The 25,123-nt window shown below is 37.1% G+C and overlaps 1 pseudogene; it reads right to left on the bottom strand.

Annotated features, from left to right (window-relative positions):
* Nucleotides 1–5,684: 5,684 nt before the first annotated feature.
* The window catches only part of LOC149261261 (coatomer subunit alpha-3-like), a 32,098-nt pseudogene continuing 12,659 nt past the window's right edge, over nt 5,685–25,123 (bottom strand).

The raw sequence follows: 25,123 nt of genomic DNA, 5'->3' as shown, positions 1-25,123 counted from the left end.
GACCACAAACGAAATGAGGTAGAAGAAGTCAAATTCTTCTACTGGTGGTGGTTTAAGGCTACACAACAACTATAGAACTTGGCTCAAAGTAGTTCCTAGAATAGTTTCAAATTTGGCTAGAAGTTGAAATCTTCTGTGAAATGAAAGTACTTCATGATGATGGTCTAAAGATGACCAAAAATGATCAAAATGGGTAGCAGAAGTTGAAGTCTTCTACTCGTGGTGGTTTAAGGTAGGCCACGAACTAAATCATGTTCATGGAACATGAGTTTGTCTCTGGGTAAAACTCTACTCTGGCTCTAGGATTTGGTTATAGGCATTGGTTCTAGTTGTGGCTCAAGATCGTATGATACAAATTCGAAGCTGGTAACTAACTATCAAATTCCCGTGTCAGGTATAAGGTGAGAAGATGAAAATATCTCTACTGTAAGACATGTCAATACTCGAGAATGAACTTTGTGGTATGGCTGACATATCTTCTTGGCTTTTGAAGACCATTGCCAAGAAGCAATCCATTCAAGGTGAATCTTTGTTCTTGTAGAAGTCTTGTGTCTAGAACATATATCTGAATGATGAGTATGTTTTCCACAATGCTTAGGAGGGTGAAGATAAAATAATTGATATTTCATGTGGCCAAATCGATCATAATGTTGACATTTGATAATTTGAAGTGGCTATGGGGTAGGTGAAGATGAATTATCTTAGAGAATTCCAACGCTCTAAAACTAGATTGGTTTAGAGTAGTCTGGAATGTGAAAGGTCACATCCTTTTAATATTTGAGACCAATACTACTCTTTTAATTGATAATAATTTGCAAGGTTTGAATATGGGATTGGGAAGTGCAAACAAAACTTCATCTTCTTTCGAATATGCTCCTAAAGTGGCATTATCAATTTGATCATGTGTTGGTCGTTGATGTGTATCAATCTCAAATAGAGAACTACTTTGAATAAGAACTAGTTTAGAATGTTGATTCCTTCACTTTAGTTCTTCTCGTTGAAGCTATGGTTCAAGATAGAGAAACTCAATTTTTTCATCTGCATGTTGTAAATAGATTTGATATTAGAGAGAATGACTTTACTAATTTTGATTGTATCATGTATGATAGAATATATCATAGTATTTAGTAACTTTGATACCTTATTAATTTTGGCCATTTTCTCAAAAAATCAAGTAAATGAAGGGTGTTGGCTTCAACTGAAAATTCACCCGTAAACATACATAATACAAATAGCTCCCAATTGTAGATAGCTGCAATTATAGAATGAGTAGCGTGTTACAAACAAAACAATGAAAAAATGTTGGAGTAGTTGTAGGAGGCACAAATTTTCCTCTTCCTTTGGAACAACTACAACATGCACAAATTTTGTAGCACCAATAACTGGGGCATTGACAACTATGTTCTTGCTTGTATCCTTAGAATACTCCTTGACTTTCTCAACCAATAGAAAAAGATAATCAAGTTCAATAACAATAGCTAGAACATTCCTGTAACCTTTTAAGGATAATTGATGGCCATAAAAATAACTATCACAATAGCAATACCAACAACAAAATTATTTATTGAATCACTTCTTTTCTCTCTTCAAGGGCTTGTAATTAGAGCTAGGTATACAATAATTCATGCATCATCTAATTGCTTCTGAAATAGCTCATGGGATGGCTTCCCTTCACATCACTATGCACTATCCACAAAATCACTTGTTGAGGTTGAAGGATGGAATTTTTCCATGGCTCTCTTGTCCTTCAAACAATGTCACTGCTGAAGGCCACAAATTTGTACCAAAAAATGAGCTCTCTCATACCAACATTCACAATGATTTGAGGCTCAAAGTAAATGGTGAAGCATGGATGTTCCTTAGCTTTTAAAGCAAAGAACCAAGCTTAAACACATATCTCGAGTCCCTCACTCCGAAACATGATTCCAATGCACATAACCTTTAGCTAATGAATGTGGGAAAATACCAATGGATAATTGTGTATATCTACTTTGGAATGCTAAATTTCTAATACCAACCGAATTTGTTTTTTCACGACAATTTAATTTATCCCTAGTTTATTGTTTATTTACTCAAATAATAATTGAATCACTGAAAAAATAAAATCATTGGTATTTTTAACTTATAGAATTAATTATATGCAGTGGGAATAAACTAGAGAGATCAATCACACAATGCAAAATAAATTCACCCACAATCAATTCTCCATTGCTTCATTATCTAGAAAATATGGGTTTTCGACCCATAGAGATACACAAAGTAATACAAAATGTTGAAACTTGTAACATGGCTTCCTCATAATGAATTTGACCTCAAGGAAATCAACCTCTAGATGAAATCAACCTGAAGAACTCGACCCAACAGACTACCAACAACTTGAATTTCACCCTCCTTGCATGCCACTGATGCACACTATGGAAAACTCAACCCTCCAACAACTCAATATTCTCCAAATAAATTTTATCTCCCTTTGGAAACTTAGCCCTACAATCTCCTCCTATTGAACCCTCCTAGATTCACTCAAAGCCACTCGCACTTCTCCTTCTCTACGCGCTAGTCTACTAAGCCACTTGGTCTTAGAGAAAATCACTTCCTTTGAATGATGACTCTTTCACACAACTTGTGCTCTTCATGCACCTTCATCTCATCACTATCCTTCCTTTATAATCTTCATTGTGTCCAAATCTGTAAACCTTTAATATCTCTTCTATAACCATATTGGAGATCAATCGTTGATATTATTTATAAGTTAGTTAAATAATTAAATTATTTATCCTTATAAAAATAAATCAGTATTTCACAATAATTAATTTACTTTAATTATTTTACATTTCCTAAGTTAAACTTAGGAAATAAGACATAAATCACTAGAATAGGAAAATAATGTCTTCCACATGCTAAGACACGAAGCCAATGGAGAATACCTTTCGAAGCCACTCACTTCAATACTCCCTCCTAGTAAGGAAGGGATTCTCCAACATCGCCAACTTATCTCGACACTTCACAAACTTCCCTTTCATTAGAGGATTTATGAGAACATTTTTCATCTACTCTTCTATAGAATGTAATGCAATTTTATATCACCCTTCTAGACACTGTCTCTGGAGAAGTGATATATGATCTCAAAATTCTTGGACCGATCATGAAGCATAGGATTTTCAGAGAGCTTAATGTAACTATGATTATCATAGTATATCACCATTGGCCCCATCTGTAGATCAAATAATCCCACAAGCATTGTATGAAGCCACACTGCCTCATAACCCACCATATTCTTTGCCATGTACTCTGCCTCTACTAAATTGAGTGCCATAGACCACTGCTTCTTGCTAAACCATGAGACCATGGTTGATCCCAAGCCGAAACAACATCTAGATGAGGACTTTCTGTCCACCACACTCACTGCCCAATTAGAATATGTGCACCCATGTAGATCCACCCCTCCAACTTTGACATACCTCAATCCAAAGTCTATTGTGCCATGCAGGTATCTGAGCACATGCTTCATTGCCACCTAATGAATCTGTCTTAACTCCACCATGAACTAGCCGAGATTATTCACAAAAAAACAAATATCTCGCCTAATGTTGACCAAATACATCAAAGAACCTATAAACTTCCTATATAGTGTGGGATCCACTAATTCACCTTAAGAAATGCTCAACATCTTCATGTTAGTGATCATAGTTGTAGGCATAGGCCTGCAATCCTCCATCCTTAATCTCCTCAAGATATTCACTGCATACTTGCCCTACCCAAGAAATATTTCCTATATGATGCCACATCTCCAATCCCAAAAAGTAGGGCTTCAAGCTGATGTCCTTCACATCGAATTCCAAAGCAAGATCATCCTTGCACACTTTTAGGAGCTTCTCTGATCCTGTCATTGAAGAGATTTTCCACATATAATACCAAGATGAAAAATTCACCCTCAAAAAGCGCAAAGTGCAAGTGGGGATCCACCTCACTCTTAGAGAAGTCTAAATAAAGAAGATATCCATTGATCTTGGGTAACAAGTGCAGGGATCTTGCTTCAACCCATAGAGGGCCTTCTTCAACCTGCATACATAGGAATCTCTCCCTTGCACCTAAAACCCACGAGGTTGCTCAATACACACCTCCTCCTCAATAACCACGTTGAGGAAAGAAATATTCACATCCATCTAATCTATCCTCCATCCCATATCCAAAGCAATGGGCATAACTGCTCTCATAGATTCATATCTGGTGATGGATGTGAATTTATCCTCATAGTCTACTCCATCCTTCTGGGAGAACCCTCTCACCATGAACCTTGCTTTATACTTCTTGATACTACCATGAGCTGCAAGTTTGATCTTGTAGATCCATCGAGAAGTGACCACAAACTTTCCCTTCAATATCATCACTATATCCAAAACATCATAGCTCATGATGGATCTATACTCCTCTATCATGGCATCTCTATAGATATGCTCGCCTACAACCTAATGAAAAGTGGTTGAATTAGACTCACACATGTTGCTTGATAGTGCCAAATAATTAGAATATTGGGTCAGTGGTCTGCTCTACATAAAAGTGTTGCTAGGATCTTTCACATGATCCTCAACATCCCTTAATGACTGCTTGACCCATCTCGGCCTCCTCCTCATAGAGCTTGAAGGAATATCCAACTTATTCTCTGCATCTGTTGGTTATGTCCCCATTAATGCTACTAGTCCCCGCTCAGCCTTAGGAGCCTCTCGCTCCCACTCCTCTACTGATGTTAGCTCCATCATGAGTTATCTTGAGGGTCCTGTCCTCATCAAATCTAACATCTTGACTCAAGATCACCTTTCTCTATCCTGGAATGTAGACTCGGTAGGCCTTTGAGACCTCATTGTAGCAAGAAAACATGCCCTCTCAAATAAGGGCTCTAACCATGCTCTAACTTACTCCACTTCTCTGTAGGAACATGGACATAAAATAATCTACCAAATATGCACAAATGATTCACATACAATTTCACTCTTGTAAATAGCTCCACAGGAGTCACATCCTCCAACACCCTGTGAGATTTTTGTTTTCCACATACACAACTGTATTGTAGGCCTCTGCCCAAAAAAACATAGGCAACTCTTGATCATAGATCATTTCCCTCTCTTCCTCTATGATGGTCCCATTTTTCCTCTCGACAACCCCATCATGTTGAGGGTTGTAAGGTATTATGAGATCCTTCTTAATTCCCCCCTCCCTGCAAAAATCTTAGAATTCATTGGAGGTTTACTTTCCCCCATTATCTGATCTCAATACCTTAATATTCTTCCCTACCCTGTTCTCCACAAAATCCTTAAATTCCTGAAACCAAACAAAGACCTCATCCTTGGTCTTCATGAAGTAGATCCATGTTTTCTTGGAATAATCATCTATGAACTTTGTAAAGTATAAGGAACTTGTGATTGATGTCACATACATAAGACTAGAAATTTCAAAATGCACAGAGTCTAACATGCCCTTAGACCTGGTTTCACTGAGAGGAACCTTTTCCTTCTTTCCAAGTGCACACCCTTTCCACACTCCATCCCATTCCAACTGAATCTTTGGAAAACTAGTAAACATCCTCTGCACCATAATAAGATCTCTATAGTGTAGGTGACCCATCTTCCTATGCCAAATTTTGCTGTAGCTGTCACTCTCATGAATGAGACCCTTCATCAACCATCCTCTCAATAGATAATATCCCTCTCCCTTCTACCAATCACCCACTTCTTGCTGAAATTGGTCCCCTTCAGCCCAAAAGCCACTTCAAGTCTCGTAAATCTCACCTCAAGTCCTCTATCTTCCATGGATGAAATTGAAAGGGGATTCTTCTCTAACCCTGATACATAAAATACCTCTTTTAGCTCCATGATGCCACTTGAGTCCATCTGGAACTTGATACTCCCAATTCCCTTGACTTTATACTTGGCCTTATCACCAAGCCCCACATTTACATCTTTGCCCCCCCTGGTCATGTTGGTGAAGAAGTCTTGAGATCCTATCATATGATGAGATGCTCCACTATCCACGAACCAAAACCCTCCCGTGACAGTTCCAGAAAGGAAATATACTAAGGCAAAGTTTTGCTTAGACTTCTCCTCCATTTGCGCAATAGTTGTTGTAGCAGTCTCACCATTGTCCTTCTTTTTGTTAGGACACTGATTGGAAAAATACCTGAATTTATGACAAGCAATTTTTTTTACTTTTCTCATGTCCTTTTCCTTATTGTTTTGTGAAGATGCTTCTCCACTCTCGTTTTTCTTGGCCTTCACTGTTAGAAATTAAATAACGGAGTAGTGGAATACATAAAATATTGTAGAAACACAAACACAAACACAAAAAATCATAAAAGAAGAAGGACACATATATACGTGGTTCTCCCAATTTGGGCTACGTCTATGGAGAAACAACTAGTCCTTCCTTTTATATTATTCAGCAAAATAAAGAGATACAACCGACAACAATTCACTATAATTTCCTCTTCTCTCTCACACAATTTCCTCTCTTTCTCGCACATAATAATAATACACAACCGTGATACAATTCCCTCATATAAATCGAGGGTTTCCTTCTAGGGGAAAAAGCCCAAAATTAACATAGCTTCTACTATTATATCTTCAGCCTAATGAATGGCCCAGATTGACTACAAAATTACAATATTTTACACGGCAATTTTTCATCTCATTTTTGGTTTGAGGGCATTGTCCTCGAATCCTTGCTAAGGGGGCTAGGTGGGGGTGGCGGTAATAGTGGGGGGGGGGTGGAAGCCCCCCCACACCTCCTCATCAAGGATTGTGATCCAACCATGGCTAAAACAAAAACCTATAAACAATCATGAATATAATTAGGCTCCACACCCAACATTCACTTTGCCAATTTTTTCTTGTGCAGCAAGAGCAAGCTCATATTTATCTTCTTTGGCCTTTCATTGTCCTCTGGTCAATGAAGTTTTATATATCTCCTTCAAGGTAAATTCATCCCATAGCTAGCTCCAATCATGAATTTTTTGACGAGTAAGAATCCCATCCACGAAAGTGGACCACTACTTTATGCACTCGTTCAAATCCACTTTGACCAGCTCCAAATCATGTACAATTTCCCTAAAAACTGCAAGCTCATCACGAGCCTGGTGGACTCTCATGAGATAATATGTCACAATCTCATTGTAGAAATTTTGAATAATTTAACACATATTCACAGAGATTATCCTGATCATACAATTATAAGCGGAACATGTATAATACATAATCTCCTCTACGTTGATCATCAATTTATAGAAGCAGAAACATTCACAGGCACACATAGAAGCATCAATCAAACTCATTAACACAATATGTATCCCGGGGAAAGCATCTCGCTAAAAACCCCACACTATCTGTATATTATATTGATTGAATCATGTAACATTACAAAGTACAATGCTTATCACAAGCAATCCAGTACCAGCTCCACCTGTTACACACAATACAACTCAGATCTGATCTCCAAATCTATTCCACTGCTTGCCTGCATCTCCAGCTCAATACCTGCTCAAGAACTGATGAGAATGGCTTACCAAACTCGTATTTGACCTCAAAATAATCACTCACACTTTGTTGGACGTGAGAAAAGGCTACAATACTGGGAAAATACGTGAGCAAACTCATTGGCATACTCAATCCCTTGATTGTGCAAGATCTGGTGCACAACTATAGTCACAACTGATAGCAATCTGATTCTCTACCACCTGTCCCTGCTGAACTGAACATGCACTGACATGCAACTGAGTTAACTGATGTATTCTATAGTTGTATTATGAGTTAATATCTTGTGAATTAATTAATAACTAATTCACCCAACTCATCTCTAGTCTATTGATCAGTTAGACTAAATACAACCAGTTTAACAAAGCTAAACTGAACACAACTCCATCAACTGCACCTCCAGTCCACTAAACTCAACTCACTTGAGTTCTAACTGAAGTCCTGCATGCAAATATTAGTCATCCCATAGGTAACCACGTATTTCCCTCTGGGATCTGCATGTACCACATCCGTAGCTCATCCTGAAGTGCTCCAAGAGAATAAGATCAAGTTTATAGTCCAAATATTATTATGAGACAATAATATTTGACTTTTCTATTTTTGACAACCAGTCTAAAAATAGACTTTGATCACTCACACTGTGGTCACTCACACTTTGATCAAAAATAGAAGTCCATCTATTTTTCCCAACTTGACCAATCATCCATAAACAGCAACCTGCAATCCATAGACATGATCCATATGTCTAAAAATAGACATAGTCTAAAAATAGACTTGCGCCAAAAATAGCCTGCGGGCCCACTTAGTGAAGGCGACTCTTTTAACTAAGCTCCATCATCTTGTTGCAATCTCAACAAGCATTTCTTGTTGCACACTTTTCAACACTCATATCTATTCATTATAATATTGTTTAACTTTTCCCACAACACCATTTTTCTATTTTTTTTTTTATAGACCAGTTAGAGCTACCCACATCTATCTTCTGGTATCCTTCCCTAATATGTGAGGAATCATATGATCCTTCACACCATCCAAAATTATGTAGCTCACTTTCATATCCTTGGTTCTATGCTCCACGACAAGATTCAAATCTACGAGAACTTGCACGTATATGCTCATTATTTCCCATAGACCATTCATCTTTAGAATCCAGGTAATTTGCTCCTTCCAGGGGTTAAAATTTGATACACCATCCAACTTGCCTTTGTATCTCAAACTACTCAATGATGCCATCTCCACAAATCAACCATGACTAGAAAACCTAGCTACAATATTAAAAAAAAACAATTATGTTGTTGCAAAAAAATATAACTCATTGTTGCAAACCCTCATGAACTCAAATCTCTCTTTCAGAGTCTTCTAGACTATTATGATACCATGTTAAATTTATAACACCAACCATATCTATTTTTTCACGACAATTTAATTCATCCCCAGTTTATTATTTATTTACCCAAACAATAATTGATCATCAAAAAAAAAATCATTGGTACTTTTAACTTCTAGAATTAAATATATGTAGTGGAAATAAACCAGAGAGATCGATCACACATTGCAAAATAAATTCAACCACAATCAATTATCCATCATTTCATTATCTGGAAAATTTGGGTTTTCGCCCCACAAAGATAAAAGGAGAAATAAAAAATGTCGGAACCTATAACATGACTTCCTCTTAACGAATTTGGCCCAAGATGACTCAGCCTCAAGGAAATCAGCATCTAGATGAAATTGTCCTGAAGAACTTGACCCAACAAGACTGCCAACAACTTGACCTAAGACCTGTTTGCATGCCACTAATGCGCATTGGGAAAACTTGGCCCTCCAATAACTCAACCTCCTCCAGATAAATTTGACCTCTCTCCAACAACTCGACCCTGCAATCTCCACCTACTCAACCCTCCTGGATTCACTCAAACCCACTCACACTTCTCCTTCTCTACGCACTAGTCTATTGAGCTACTCTCACTTAGAGAAAATCACTTCACCTCAATGATGACTCACTAACACAACTTGTGCTTTTGTGTGCCTTCACCTCTTCATGAACCTTCCTTTATTATCTTCAATGAGTCTAAATCCTTAACCCTAATCTCCTTCTAGAACCATCTTGGAGATCAAGGATTGGGATTATTTCTAATTAACTTAAATAATTAAATTATTTATCCTTAGAAAATAACTCAATAGTCCAAAATAATTAATTTACTTTAATTATTGTAATTTTTCTAATTTAAACTTAGGAAAGAAGACATAAATCACTAGAAGAGGCAAACAATGTCTTCCAAATGCTAAGACACCAAGCCTATGCAGAAGGCCTTCCGAAGCTAGTCACTTCAACACTAATAAATTAAATTGCCATCAAAAAATAAATTTGGCTCGTACTAGATATTTAACATGGAAATCGTCACTTGGAGCATGTTGGACAATGGGAAAAATGAGTATGGAGGCTAGGGAAAGTGTTTAAAGGGTTTGCCAAAGATCAATTTTCATTGTTGGATACAAAGAATGGCTACAATTTCATCTCACAAATCGATCATAATAGAACCCTATACCTAATTCATAGATGGAGGAGGATATTGATTGAAGTATTCATTTCCATGAGTTTATTTGATATCTATTCCCTCCATATTTAAACTATACTTACTATTAGTTTTACTCAAGTGCTAGGGAACATGACAATATATGGATGTTGAGAGAGAGGGTGTTTGAGAGGTTACTTGGGAATATTAATTGCATAGGTGAAGGCACTAAAAACATTCACGAGCTTTCAAAGGGGAAAGCAGAAAGAAATGCCATAAACAAGAGAGTAGGGTTTTTGATGGTATAAAGGAAGTTCCATAAGCATGAAATCTTTTTTTCAACATCCACTTTATGTATTTAATGTTGAATGGTACCCTACAACTTCTTTAAAACCCATTATGGTTGTATTGTACAAATTTGTGATATGTGCATTATCATTACACGACTTTAGAATAATTTGGTTTGTAGTCTATTACAAAATGTTAAGACTTAGAGACAATTGTGTTTAGAGAGTGCAAGACTAGAGGACAACAAATGGAATGTAGTTAGGGTTTCTTACATACAAACTAAGAAAGGATTGGCAAGAATGGGGGATGAAGATCAAGTAATGGAAGATCTTGGAGGCCAGACCTACAAAGAATATAACTAAATATGGCAAAGAAAACAACCTATAAATGAATGAGGGGAGTTACACCCACTATGATATCACCCTTACACCCACAAAACTAAAAAAGTATATGAGATAATGCGTGAGATGCATATTATTAACAAGATATACATATAAGCACACATTTTTCTCACCCTTGGTTTCATATTCCAAGTCGTCTCTTGGAATTTTCATTACTGTTGGAATTCACTTGTTTTTTTGCCTTCCTCTCAAGTGAAGAATTGAAATTTACGCAACCCCAAAGGATTATGTTTCTAAAAATTCACAAAACTTAATACCTTGTTTCAATTTTAATTTCACAATTACAAATTGTGTAATTTTTAGAACTAGATATTGTAGTAGTTAGTTTTATAGAATAGATTTGTCTCAAAATGTTGAAAAGCTCCAAACATTCCGAGAAGGCATGCCACTCATCATCAAGACATATAAATAACTTTGTAAAAATATATATCAGAGCTCACTCCACTCATTATCAATGCATAGAAATAGCTTTGTCAAAACATAAAACAGAGCTTACAACATTTTGATTAGACATTCCACCCATCATCAAGGAATAAAAATAGCTTTCTCAAAATATAGATCAAAATAGCACTCCCAATTAGCATTTTATAGGATTTTACAAAATAAGTTAGCCACTTAAATTAAAAATAGAAAGGAATATTTTTAAACTTTAATTTAGCCATTTAAGCTAAGTTAGTTTTCTCTTTCTATATTTTTATGACGATATTTTTATCTCTCAATGATAAATGGAGTGTCTATTTAAATTTTAAGAGTATTTCAATATTTTGACACAATTTTCCTTTAAAACTAAATACTATAAAATCCACATTTTAAAACAAGAGATTGATAATTAGTTTTAGAAGTCTAAAATAAAAAAATAAAAAACACAATTTTAACATAAATACAAGTTAAAAATAAAAACAAAATTATAAAAAGAAACAACTAAATAAATTTTGAAATTAATCAAATTATTTATTAAAACTAAATGTATTTAAATTATTTAGAACCTTGATAAGGTTGTTGGATATCATGCCTACAAATGGAGGAGAGAAGGTATGCTACCCTGTTTCCTCCCTGGGGATTAAAGAGGGGATGGCATGTCCAACTTCTCGCATGAAATCACACATGTTACGAGTTATGATGAATCGACAAATTAATATAGAAACTTCCATGACCTCCGCATCAACCTGGGAAAGCTAGATTTACTTGAATGTTTTTTAGAGCCTTTATTATATCACTAGGGTGAAGGTGGGATTTTTCCTTCCCAACATAGGGATTTGTGGCACTCTTGTGAAGGAAGGTCTAGGCCCTCCTAGTTTGGCCTCCCAAATTCCTCTCCTCATTGCTGGTTGGATACTCTACAACTTTCTCATGATCACAAAGGTGCATGTTATGGGTTTAAGCATAAATCAATGAAAGAAATAACACCAGGACTCTGCCGAGCATTTCTGGAATGAGATCACACTAGGCACACTCGTAAATTCAATGAATTCTACCATCTTTTGTTGGTATTGTTTTTGTAGTCACGAGGCTCTAATATTTTGGTCCAAGAATCTAGCTTTTTCCCATCGTGGTAGAGATGCCCACTATTGGTTCATTGGAACAAGATTTTCTGTCTCCTTTCCAAGCCTAGGAAGACCCCCCATTGGCTAATGTGATCCCTTATTTATCACTGTAGTTCACTCGTCTCTCGTTGTCCTTATCCTCTCCACCTCTAAAGGTTTACTTTTTGCCAGATCTGTGTTGGCCTCCCTTTGGTTCTCCTTCCCTCTAGTTACACTCATATCCTAAATCATCTCTTACTAGGTTATGACCCACCCTTAGCGCCATGTTGAGGCAATGAATGCACCTAAGGCACCGTTTTGGTGGTCGAGGTTTCATAGGTTGGCCCAGAGCTTAGATCTAAGCCTACTCTGCAATGAAAATTTACCTTTCAAACACCCCCCTTGAAATCTAGGACGAAATTTGTCAACTTGAACCGTGGGTTGCAAATGACCATAACACCCATTTTGAAGAAGAATTCAAGCGAAATTTTTTGATTGAGTCTGAGATATTGGCCATATTAGAGGTTTCAAGAACCAATATTTACACTCCATCACTCTAAATTGGCAAATGAAAACAATGATAGGTCGCGTCATCAAAGAAAATCAGGAGGAACATAATGAAATTATAGCTTGCCTCAATGACATCGATATTGGACATTGGATAAACCAATTCTCCTCGCGTGTTTCATGACATGGACTAACTACCTCTCGTGGATCCTTATCTCTAGCATGTGATCATTGACTAACACCTACGGGTTTTGGTCTAACGACAATCATGATTCCCAACAAGTGGTATCAGAGCGTAGGTCACGAGTTTGATACACACTCAGCTCGTATTGGGGGGGAGATTGTTGGACATTGGATAAAAAAACACTCCTTGCCTGTTTCAAGACATGGGCTAACCACCTCTCATGGGTCCTTATCTCTAGCGATGCAATCGTTGACTAACACCTAAGGGTTTTTGTCTAACGACAATCATGATTCCCAACAAGTGGTGTCAAAGTGTAGGTCACTAGGTGGTTAGTCCATGTCGTGAAACACGCGAGGAGCGTTAGTTTATCCAATGTCCAACAATCCATTGGATTCAAAAACGCCAACGCTCTTGTCTTGTCAGGTTGGTTTCTTGGTTGACTCACATTGAGAGGCATCTTTAGTTTGGGAGACACTCCCCAATAGGAGGAAGCACACATGATTCTACCCCTGCTACTTCTTTTGAGGATTGATGCATGCCCATGTCCCTTCTTATTTTATGTTTATGATTAACAAAATTTATTTTACTTTCTCATATGTTTCACAACTATGGTCTGTTAGCTACACCCAACTGATTGTTTGTAATTTTTCTGATAACTCCATCAAACATCTGTGATGGCTTAGCGATACATAGGTAGCAAGTTTATTTTGGTTATTTTTGATAGTTAGAGGAACGTTACATTACCTTTAATATTGTCGGCCTTGTTTCCCTATTGGTTATGTTTTGTATGTTTTAATTATGATATAATGAAAGACAACTAATTAACAAAAAATATTGTTTAGAAAAAAAAAATCTATTTTTTATTTATGAATTTTATTATTATATAAAACTAGCCTAGATCCATCTTAAATCTAGATCTACTAAGGGTCAAGAGGGATCAATCGAGAGTTAATATGGATCTAAGCTAGTACTCTTGCATTTCATAATGGATTTCGTCAAATACCATGGGTTTGTAAACCACGATAATTTTATAGTTGAATTTAAGTTGAACAAATACCATAGGCTTGTAAACCACCATAATTTTATAGTTTAATTTAACTTTATAATTTTATAGTTAAAATTATAGTATTAATTTATTTTTATTTTTATAATTTTAATTATCAAGAGATTTGTGCATTTTTTTTTGTAAGTCAAGATTCTATTCATTCATCAAAAGAACAATACATAGGTATCAAAATGCAAGTAGTCTCACCCTAATCGGGTTTATTGACCAATGCTATCAAAATATTACAAAGAAACAATAAGAGAAGCAAATTAGTAGTCCAAAGCCTAACAGGCCAAAAGCACCAAAAGACAAACAGAACCAGAAGGAAACCAGTGACCATACTCAATCATCAGAAGTAATTGACATTGGATTATCTGACCTAGTCCCTAGAGGGGGAGGAGGGCGATATGAAAAACTAACATGTTGCTCAAAGTGATCCAGCCACGTTTCCAACTTCTCGACCTTTTCCACTAGCAAATTTTGCCTTTGCCAAACCACTACAATCCTTTCTCTGACATGGAATTGAATGTAATGTAACTGATTGAGCGTGGTGATGATTGCCTCATGCTCTTCCTTTCTGGTCCTGTCATAATATTACAGATGCGCAAGAACAAATTGGAACATATCACAAAGGGCAGCAAGACTAATTGACCGACCAGCAACAGAACGCTTGAAAGACCTGCACGCCCCGATCTGCTACTTAGTTCTTGCATGCCCGCTCGACAACCACGAACTGCACAACCACTCCACCTAGAGATCGCACCCCCTACCACCTCGGGCTCTAGCCGACACTCTGACCACACTACATACGATGCTCCCTCCCCACTTGGAGCTTGCAACATTCCTACCCCCCCGCGACACCTCCAACAATCTGCCCGAGCCACCTTGCTTGGTCGAGACACCCAACTTCAAGGACTGGGAGCAAGAGCTCCATGGAACAAGACACATGATAACAACACATAAGGACACCCCAAGGATGATACCCACTATGTTGAGAAGGCAACAAGATGATGGAGCTTAGTGGAAATAAGTCGCCTTCACTAAGTGGGCCCGCAGGCTTTTTTTCGCGCAAAGTCTATTTTTAGACTATGTCTATTTTTAGACATATGGATCATGGTCTATGAGTTGCAGGATGCTATTTGTGGATGATTGGTCATGTTGGTAAAAATAGATGGACTTCTATTTTTAGACATATGGGTGGTTTCTATTTTTAGAATGCTAGGCTAAAAATAGAACAGTCGAATATTATTGTCTCATAATAATATTTGGACTATAAACATTATCTTATCATCTTGGAGCACTTCAGTTTGAGCTACAGATGTGGCACATGCAGCTGTTAGAAGGAAATACGCTTTTCTTGTGGGTCAGTTGAGCTATTGCATGCAGGACTTCAGTTAGAACTCATGTGGTTGAGTTTGGTGGAGTTGATTGTGGAGTTGATGGAGTTGTGTTCAGTTTGACTTGGTTAAACTAGTTGTATTTAGTCTAACTGCAGAATACACTAGTGATGAGTGATGTGAATTAATTGTTAAATTAATTCACTAATTATTAACTCATAAAGCAACTAATGAATACATCAGTTAACTCAGTGCATGGACAGTTCAGTGGAGACAGGTGTTAGAGGCTGAGATTGCTATCAGTTATGACTATAGTTGTGCATGAGATCTTGCACAATCAGTGGGATTGAGTAATGCCAATGAGGATTGTGTGGTTCAGCCAAGGAAATACGAGTTTGCTTCAGCCATTCATCATTATTCTCATGCAGGATTGCGCAGTGGAGGCAGGCAAACAGTGGAGGAGATTTGAGGCATCAGGTCTGAGCTAGTTTGTGTGTAACAGGTGGAGATAGTACTGAGTACTTGTGAGGAGTATTGTACTATGTATTATTACATGTTCTCAATCAATATAATATACAGATAGTGTGGGGTTTTCAGCTGTATGCTTTCCCCGGGTTACATACTGTGTTAATGTGCGCATGCGATTGATGTTTCATTGTTTTTAATTATGCTAAATTGATGATCAACGTAGAGGAGGTTATGTATTATGCATGTATTCTGCAATAGTGTATAATTGGGATAATTTCTGTGAATAAGTGTCATATTATTCAAAATTTCTACATGGTATCAGAGCAGTGTTGATCATCAGATCTATTATTCAGAAAGTGTTTACATTTTATTTCTTCAGGCAGAGTCTGTAATCGGGCCAGGTAGCCTCTGGATTCATCCTTCCTTTGGAAGGTGAGATATCTGGTAAAAGCCCATACAGTCAATCTCTGTACGAGAAATAATTTGTTCTCACGAATTTTAGATCAGAAGCGGTTGAGTTTTGAGCTGGTGGAATTCGAATTTGCAGCAGTGTTTTCTTGGTGTCAAAGTTGAAATGTCTTTCAACGGATTGCGATTGGAGTATGCTCTTGAGGGCAGCTTGAATTATATTGCATGGAAAGACAAGATGGAAGCGGTGTTAGATGATAATGGGCTGAAGGAGTTCATAGAGGTTGAGGTCCCAAAGCCTACTGATACTGCGCAAGTTGATGCTTGGCAAAAGAAGACAACAAAGTGTCGAAGGATTTTGTTGGAGGGCGTGAAGGATCACATTGTGTCCAGCCTGCATGGAAAGGCTTCTCCATACTTGATGTGGAAAGCGTTGACAGATCTATTCCAAAGCAAGAGCGACCAAAGGAAGTTGGCGCTCAAGGATAAACTCAGAAACATTAAGTGTGAGAAGGGAGACAGTATGCCCAAGTATCTCACGAAGTTCACTCGATGCCGGGATGAGCTGGGAAGTGTGGGGGTGACTGTCGATGATGAGGACTTGGTGAGCTTGGCTCTCCTTGGTCTTCCGAAGAGTTGGCATTCCTATCAGGACTCTGTCAATGGTCAGGAGAAATTGCCAGGATGGGAGAAACTTTGGTTAGATCTTGTGCAGGAGGAGATTAGGCGGAATACCAGGGACATATCTTCATCAAAGGCAACTGATGAAGAAAATTGCGCTTTGGCTGCCAAAGCAAAGAAGGGGAAGAACAAGAAAGCTTCTCAGTCCGGTGCGAAAGGAAAGAAGCAGGACATGTCCAAGGTGAAGTGCTTTCACTGTCACTAGCACGGACACTATGCCACAAATTGTCCGCAAAAGAAGAAAAATAAGCAAGTTGTTGGATCTGCAGTGGGAGAGGCCTTAGCCTTGAAGTTTGAGCTTGATTTTTCATTGATCGCATGCTTGGTATCAAGTGTGATGGGATCGATATGGTTCTTGGACAGTGGTGCGTCTTTTCACATGACAGGAGATCGAGATTTGTTTTCTGATCTCGAGGAGAAAGATCTTGGAGTGCACATCGAGATGGGCGATGATGGTAGATACAGTACGACCAGTATTGGTACCATTTCCTTTGAGTGGGAGTCTGGTAAACCCTTCGTATTGAAGGAAGTGATGCATGTTTCAAGATTGAAGAAGAATATTATCTCTGTGGCGATGTTAGAAGACAAGGGATATGATGTTGTTTTCAGCGAGGGAAAGGCTTTCCTGCGCAGTAAGACAACTGTAGAAACCTGGAAGATAGGGGTTCGATTCAGGAACCTATATCAGTTGCATGTAGATGGCTGCGCAACAATGGCATGCAAGGCAGAAGGATTGGTGAGCCGGGATGATGGCGAGCTGTGGCACAGGAGATTGGGCCACCTTCACCATGGAGCCTTGAAGATAATGCAGCATATACTACAGGGCTTCCTAAAGGCACTCTTGCACAGTCAGATCAATGCAAGGGGTGTACTTTGGGAAAATTTGTGAAAGCCACCTTTCACGAGAAGGATAGTCGCGCCATGACGATCCTTGAGAGAATTCACACAGACGTGTGTGGACCTTTCTCAGTAGCTTCGATAGCAAAGCACAGGTATTATGTGATCTTTGTTGATGATTTCTCTCGGAAGTGCTGGATCTTCTTCATGCAGAAGAAGAGCGAGACATACTCAAAGTTCTGTGAGTTCAAAGCACAGGTTGAGAAGGAGTCTGGGAAGAAGGTGAAGGCTCTTAGGAGCGACAATGGTGGTGAATTCATCTCTGGCGAGTTCAAGGATTTTTGCAGTGCAGAAGGGATTCGAAAAGAGCTCATAGCTCCCCATAAACCACAACAGAACGGGGTTGCTGAGCGGAAGAACAGAACAATCATGGGTGGTGCACGGGCGATGTTGCATGATCAGGGCCTACCCCTTCACTTGTGGGCGGAAGCATGCAATAATGTAGTATATGTGCAAAACCGTTGTCCTCACAGGATACTTGGCATGAGTACACCCGAGGAGGCTTATTCTGGTAAGAGGCCTGATCTTTCTCATTTGAGGTTTTTTGGTTCTAACGTTTACATGCATGTGACGAAGGATGCCAGGAAGAAGCTGGAGCCGACCGCAGAGGTTGGGATATTTGTGGGGTACACTGATACACCCCATAACTATCGTGTGTATTTGCTAGACAGTGGCAAGACTGTTGTGCGACGGGATATAAAATTTCAGGAGGAGAAAGCCATGAAGTGTTTGCTTGAGAGGGAGCCACACTTGCATGCAGATGAGGAGCTATTAGTTCCTAAGGATGAGCTTCAGGACGTGGATCAGCCACAGGACGAAGTTCATGGAGTGGAAGAGACCACTCATGCAACGCCAACCATCAGAGGGCGAAAGCGCATTACAGAAGCTGAGCGACTGGCTCAAGATGCAGAGAAGGTTGTAGGACCACCTACAGCTCAACGTAGACAGAGACAGTCACCTAATCGGTACACTGGATACATGGCTCTTGTGAGAAAATGTGTTGTGACTGAGCCATCCTCTTTCGAGGAAGCTGTGGAGGATCCCGCATGGGTAGATGCCATGGTGAAAGAGTATGATTCGATTGTCAGAAACAGTGCATGGGAGATTGTCCCAAGACCGGAAGGGAAATCAATGGTGGGTTCGAGATGGATCTACAAAGTTAAGCAGGCAGCTGACGGGAGTGTGGAGAAGTACAAGGCAAGATTTTTTGCCCTAGGCTTTTCACAGATAGAGGGGATCGATTATGAGGAGACCTTTGCACCTGTCACAAGGTATTCTTCCATGCGGACGATTCTTGCTCTCTCAGCGCAGATGGGGTGGCACATTCATCAGATGGATGTGAAGACTGCGTTCCTCAACGGAGTCATTGAGGAGGAGGTGTACATAGAGCAGCCCGAAGGTTTCGAGATCTTTAATAGCGAGTCGCATGTGTGCAGGCTCAAGAGAGCGCTATATGGGTTGAAACAAGCACCACGTGCTTGGTACACATGGATAGACAGTTATTTCACCGGACTTGGATTCTCCAAGAGTGAGGCGGATCCTAACCTATACCAGATTGTGGTGGAGGGTAAGTTTCTTATCATTGTACTTTATGTAGATGATTTGATTCTAACAGGTGATGAGCTATTGATACTTTCATGCAAGGATGATCTTGCTAAGGAGTTTGAGATGAAGGACTTGGGCCTCCTTCATTATTTCCTGGGATTGGAAATTTGGCAGCGCAGTGATGGACTATTTGTTTCTCAGGGTAAGTATGCTTGGGAGATACTGGAGAAGTTCAACATGCATGGCTGCAAGCCTGTTGATACTCCTCTTCCTGGAGGTTGGAGGAAGGAGGATGCTACTTCGGCGGAAGTAGTGGATGCCACTGTTTATCGACAGTTGGTGGGGTCGCTTATGTATCTGGTCAATACACGACCCGATATATGCTATGCTGTTAACCAGCTTTCACAAGCTATGGTTAAGCCAACCAAGCTCTTCTGGAAGGCAGGCAAGCATGTATTGCGTTATCTTAGAGGCACATCGGGATATGGATTGTGGTACAGACAGGAGGATGAGGTGAATCTATGTGGCTTCACGGATGCAGATTGGGCAGGGAGCCCAACGGACAGAAAGAGAACATTTGGAGGGGTCTTCAGTATCGGGTCGACAATAGTTTCTTGGTACAGCAGGAAGCAGAGATCCGTGGCACTCAGTTCAGCAGAGGCCGAGTATATGGCAGCAAGTTTGGCTGCATGCGAGGCTATATGGATGAGGAAGATCCTAGTCGGGTTGTTCGGTTCATGCTTGGAGCCTACAGTGATTTATTGTGATAACCAGAGTTGCATTAAACTCTCGGCTAATCCAGTATTTCATGATAGATCTAAGCACATTGACATCAGGTACCATCATATCAGAGATTGTGTGTAGCGGAGGACCATGTTACTTTCATACATTCCAACGGAGGATCAAGATGCTGATATCTTGACGAAGGCGCTCACCAGGAGAAAATTCGAATACCACCGAGGCAGGATAGGGGTTGCTGATAATCCATATCTTTTTGAGAGGGAGTGTTGAGAAGACAACAAGATGATGGAGCTTAGTGGAAAGAAGTCGCCTTCACTAAGTGGGCCCGCAAGCTTTTTTTGGCGCAAAGTCTATTTTTAGACATATGGATCATGGTCTATGAGTTGCAGGATGCTATTTGTGGATGATTGGTCATGTTGGTAAAAATAGATGGACTTCTATTTTTAGACATATGGGCGGTTTCTAATTTTAGACTGCCAGGCTAAAAATAGAACAGTCGAATATTATTGTCTCATAATAATATTTGGACTATAAACATTATCTTATCCTCTTGGAGCACTTCAGTTTGAGCTACAGATGTGGCACATGCAGCTGTTAGAAGGAAATACGCTTTTATTGTTTGTCAGTTGAGCTATTGCATGCAAGACTTCAGTTAGAACTCATGTGGTTGAGTTTGGTGGAGTTGATTGTGGAGTTGATGGAGTTGTGTTCAGTTTGACTTGGTTAAACTAGTTGTATTTAGTCTAACTGAAGAATACACTAGTGATGAGTGATGTGAATTAATTGTTAAATTAATTCACTAATTATTAACTCATAAAGCAACTAAAGAATACATCAGTTAACTCAGTGCATGGACAATTCAGTGGAGATAGGTGTTATAGGTTGAGATTGCTATTAGTTGTGACTATAGTTGTGCATGAGATCTTGCACAATTAGTGGGATTGAGTAATGCCAATGAGGATTGCGTGGTTCAGCCAAGGAAATACGAGTTTGCTTCAACCATTCATCATTATTCTCATGCAGGATTGCGCAGTGGAGGCAGGCAAACAGTGGAGGAGATTTGAGGCATCAGATCTGAGCTAGTTTGTGTGTAACAGGTGGAGATAATACTGAGTACTTGTGAGGAGTATTGTACTATGTACTGTTACATGTTCTCAATCAATATAATATACAGATAGTGTGGGGTTTTCAGCTGTATGCTTTCCCCGGGTTACATACTGTGTTAATGTGCGCATGCGATTGATGTTTCATTGTTTTTAATTCTGCTAAATTGATGATCAACGTAGAGGAGGTTATGTATTATGCATGTATTCCACAATAGTGTATAATCGGGATAATCTCTGTGAATAAGTGTCATATTATTCAAAATTTCTACACACTACACACCACAGACCCTTCCACAAAACTGATTGCCAGTGAAGGCCTAACGCCATCACCGCAACAACCAGCAACGACCACCCCTCCGAAACTGACCACCACCACCCACAGATCGGGAAGAAGAAGAATTCAACCACAATTGGGTTCCACACTAGTGAGACCAATGCTGCTACCTCTTCACAGACATGGGAAACACCAAAGGCCAGAGTTGCAGGCCACTTGTCTACACCCCAGGTCCCAGAACCCCGAGAGTTGAATCGGAGCCAACACCATGAGGCCTTCCAAAAACCTCTGAGAACTAATGAAAATCACTCAATTAAAGAAACAAGCAACCCAACATTCGACTGCACATGAAGCAGACCAAGCCAGAACGTCACTACCACCTTTATCAACCAAATTCTACCCCGAAACCCAGGAGAGAGTCCCTTAACAAGTAAGCGACACAAAGAGCAACAATAAGACCGGGGAGAGGAGGAAGAGCAAAAGACTCATCACGAGCGGAGGCCCCAGGAACTACCTCAACCCCAGAAGACACTTAAATGACAATCTACAGAGCACCACTAGAATGCGCATCTTATTTTTTATTTTTATTTTAAAATTTATTTTAATTTCGAGCAAGTTACAATCTTTGTATTGACATTACAACATCACTGCCATACTTCTTTGGAGAGAGGCTATAGGCGCAATTATTTAGAATAATAATTTAGAAATCATTTTTTTAATAATTTATAAATATGTTTTTTTCCTATCTATGAAAAATAAAGAAGAAAATGTTTGTTTGGGATAGCTCAATTGTCAATGTTCGTGGAAATGAAGTCTCACCAAACCAGAAGTCTTGGGTTAAAATCTTGTGATATCCCCCATTGAGGACATGATGAAGATGTATTCTTACCAAGCTTAAACAAAATAAAGAATAAAATAAAATTTAATAATAATTTTAATTTATTCTTGTATTTCATAAATATTTAATTTTATTTAAAATTAAAAATGAAATAATATTTAATAATGATTTTAATTTATTCTTTATATTTTATAAATATTTAATTTTATTTATTTATTATTATTAATAAATAATATTGATATTCATTTTTTTATTATAATTTCTTTTTTATTTATTTCTTAATTTTGTTTTGTTTTGTTTTTTTTTTCAATTTCATCATATTGTTCAATTTATTTATTATTATTATTATTTTAATATCAAAGAGAAAATATATTATTAACCGAGAGAATTATTACCACAACAATGAAATACACAAAACATGATGAATTTGATTAATCCCTTCACCAAAACCCTCCCAAGTGAGCCTTCACCGTTCACCTCCTTGGCTTATTTTAATAGAGTCTTCACTTAGCCCTCCTTGGCTTATTTTAATAGAGTCTTCACTTAGTCTTTTAAATGCTTCATTGCATGAATTCCATTAGTAGAAAACCATAGGTATGCTAAACCATATGCCCAAAACCACTATTATTTGATGCCATTAACTTTGACTTTTTCCCCTAGTCAAATTTACTTAATACATACATCATGCACACTTTATGCTTTGTTTTTTTTAGCAACATCCACTTTTACATCTTAAATATATTATTTTTTCTTATTTTAAAGTTTCCTATAAATATACTTTTATTGAATATTTATTAAATGAGAATTTAAGAATATAAAACATTTAAAACACATTTAATATTATATATTTAAAATATTATTTATCACACTCTCTCTCCAACCTAGTATGGAAGAGATGTTGTGTTGTCATGTTATGTAAACATTTTGAATCCCCCAAATTACACAAATATAAATATAAAGGCATAGTTCTACAACCCAAAATGAGGGGGATGTGTAAGTCTATCCATCCATTCCCCTTTAAAATAAAAATAGAAATTAAAAATATGTTCTAAATTGAAAAATAAGTATGCTATAATAAAAAAATGAATATGCTCTAAAATAATTAGAAGTGAAAAAAATATGTGAAAAAGATGTTTAAATCTTATACTTATAAAAAATATTTAAATATTTATGTCCATATGAATTTCATATATATTTATATATAGAAAAAAAATTGTTATAATAAAATATTTTAATGTTGTATAAAAATATTCAATGTGGGTTATCGTAAATTATTTTAATATGCATTAATATTTATATATGTTCAAAAATATAATAATAATAATAATAGTAGTAATAATAATAATAATAATAATAATAAAACCATTTTAATTTGCATGATAAAATGTCTCTATGTATATGTTATGTAAAATATTTTAATGTATATATATATATATATATATATATATATATATATATATATATATATATATATATATATATCATTTTAAAAAAATTATGTATATATCACAAAAAAAAAAAGTTTTATTGTTAAAACATTTATTTGGTCCTATATATATTGTATTTAGCATTCAAAAATACAATTTAAACAATGAAAAATAACACATTATATTTTGCACTTTAAAGAAGTTTGCACATGAAGAAATTTGATCCCTCTCGGCGCATGTTAGATGTGTAGATGTGTACTTAAGATAGATCTATGCATATTTCTAATTATTTTACAACATATTCATTTTTTTATATTATAGTAAACATTATTTTTCAATTTAGAACATAATTTTTATTTTAAAGGGGAATGGATGACGGACATACTGGGTTGTAAAATGAGCTTTCAACTCATGTTAGATGCTTACTTAATATGGATTTATGCTAGTAGAAGTAATGACCTTTGCACTTGAATGAGCGATAAAGTTTCAAGCAAGATTGTGAGTTTGTGTTGTTTAAAATACAATTTTAAATGCATAAATGGATTCAACACCTCAAAAACCTGTGGGGCACTCCAATTCTACAAATTAAACAACTTAAACTCAATTTTTTAAAAATATTTGTGAGATTTTGATTTAAATTAACTAGAAAAATACTATGAAAAAAGAATTCTACAAATTAAACAACTTAAATTCAAGTTTTTAAGAAGTTTCTGTAAGATTTTGATTAAAATTAACCAAAAAACGCTATGAAAAAGGCCATTTCGTTTATAAGTTAGACTAAGCCTAAATATAAATATAAATATAAATAAATAAAATAATTATAATTATTAATTAGAATAGTTTGACTTCATCAAATGACATTAAAAAATTAAAAATTAAATTAAAATAAATAATTATAGTTATAAATAATTATTGACTCCTTCAAACTAAATAAAAATAAAAATAATAATTATTGAACGGAGAGGCTCATTCTACAACCCAGTATGTGAGGATGTGTAAGTTTGTTTGTTGGTTAGTTCCTGCCCTTTTAAAATAAAAATAAAAATTATGCATAAAAATAATGTCTCCTATAATAAAAAAATGAATGTGCTATAAAGTAAGTAGAAGTAAAAAAAATGCGTGAGTAAAATGTTTAAAACTTATGATAACTATGAGGGGAGTATGTAAGTTTGTCCTTCAATCCCTCCCTCTTTAAAATAAAATAAAAAATTATGTTCTAAATAGAAAGATAATATCGACTTTAATAAAAAAAATGAATAAAAGTAAAAAAAAAATGTATAAGTAAAATGTATAAATATTATACTTTTCAAACTAATTTCAAAAGAAATTTAAATAAACTATTTGAAGATCTTTGTTAACTTCATATATATATGATGATGATGATGATGGTTAACGTCCACTGAGACCAAACTTTGGT

This window comes from Pinus tabuliformis, chromosome 6 (assembly GCF_031772625.1).
Source record: "Pinus tabuliformis cultivar Carrire ecotype Pingquan chromosome 6, CPIR1, whole genome shotgun sequence".
Taxonomy (NCBI): domain Eukaryota; kingdom Viridiplantae; phylum Streptophyta; class Pinopsida; order Pinales; family Pinaceae; genus Pinus; species Pinus tabuliformis.
Note: the sequence above shows the minus strand (reverse complement) of the source record. Positions and strands in the feature narration are given on the sequence as shown.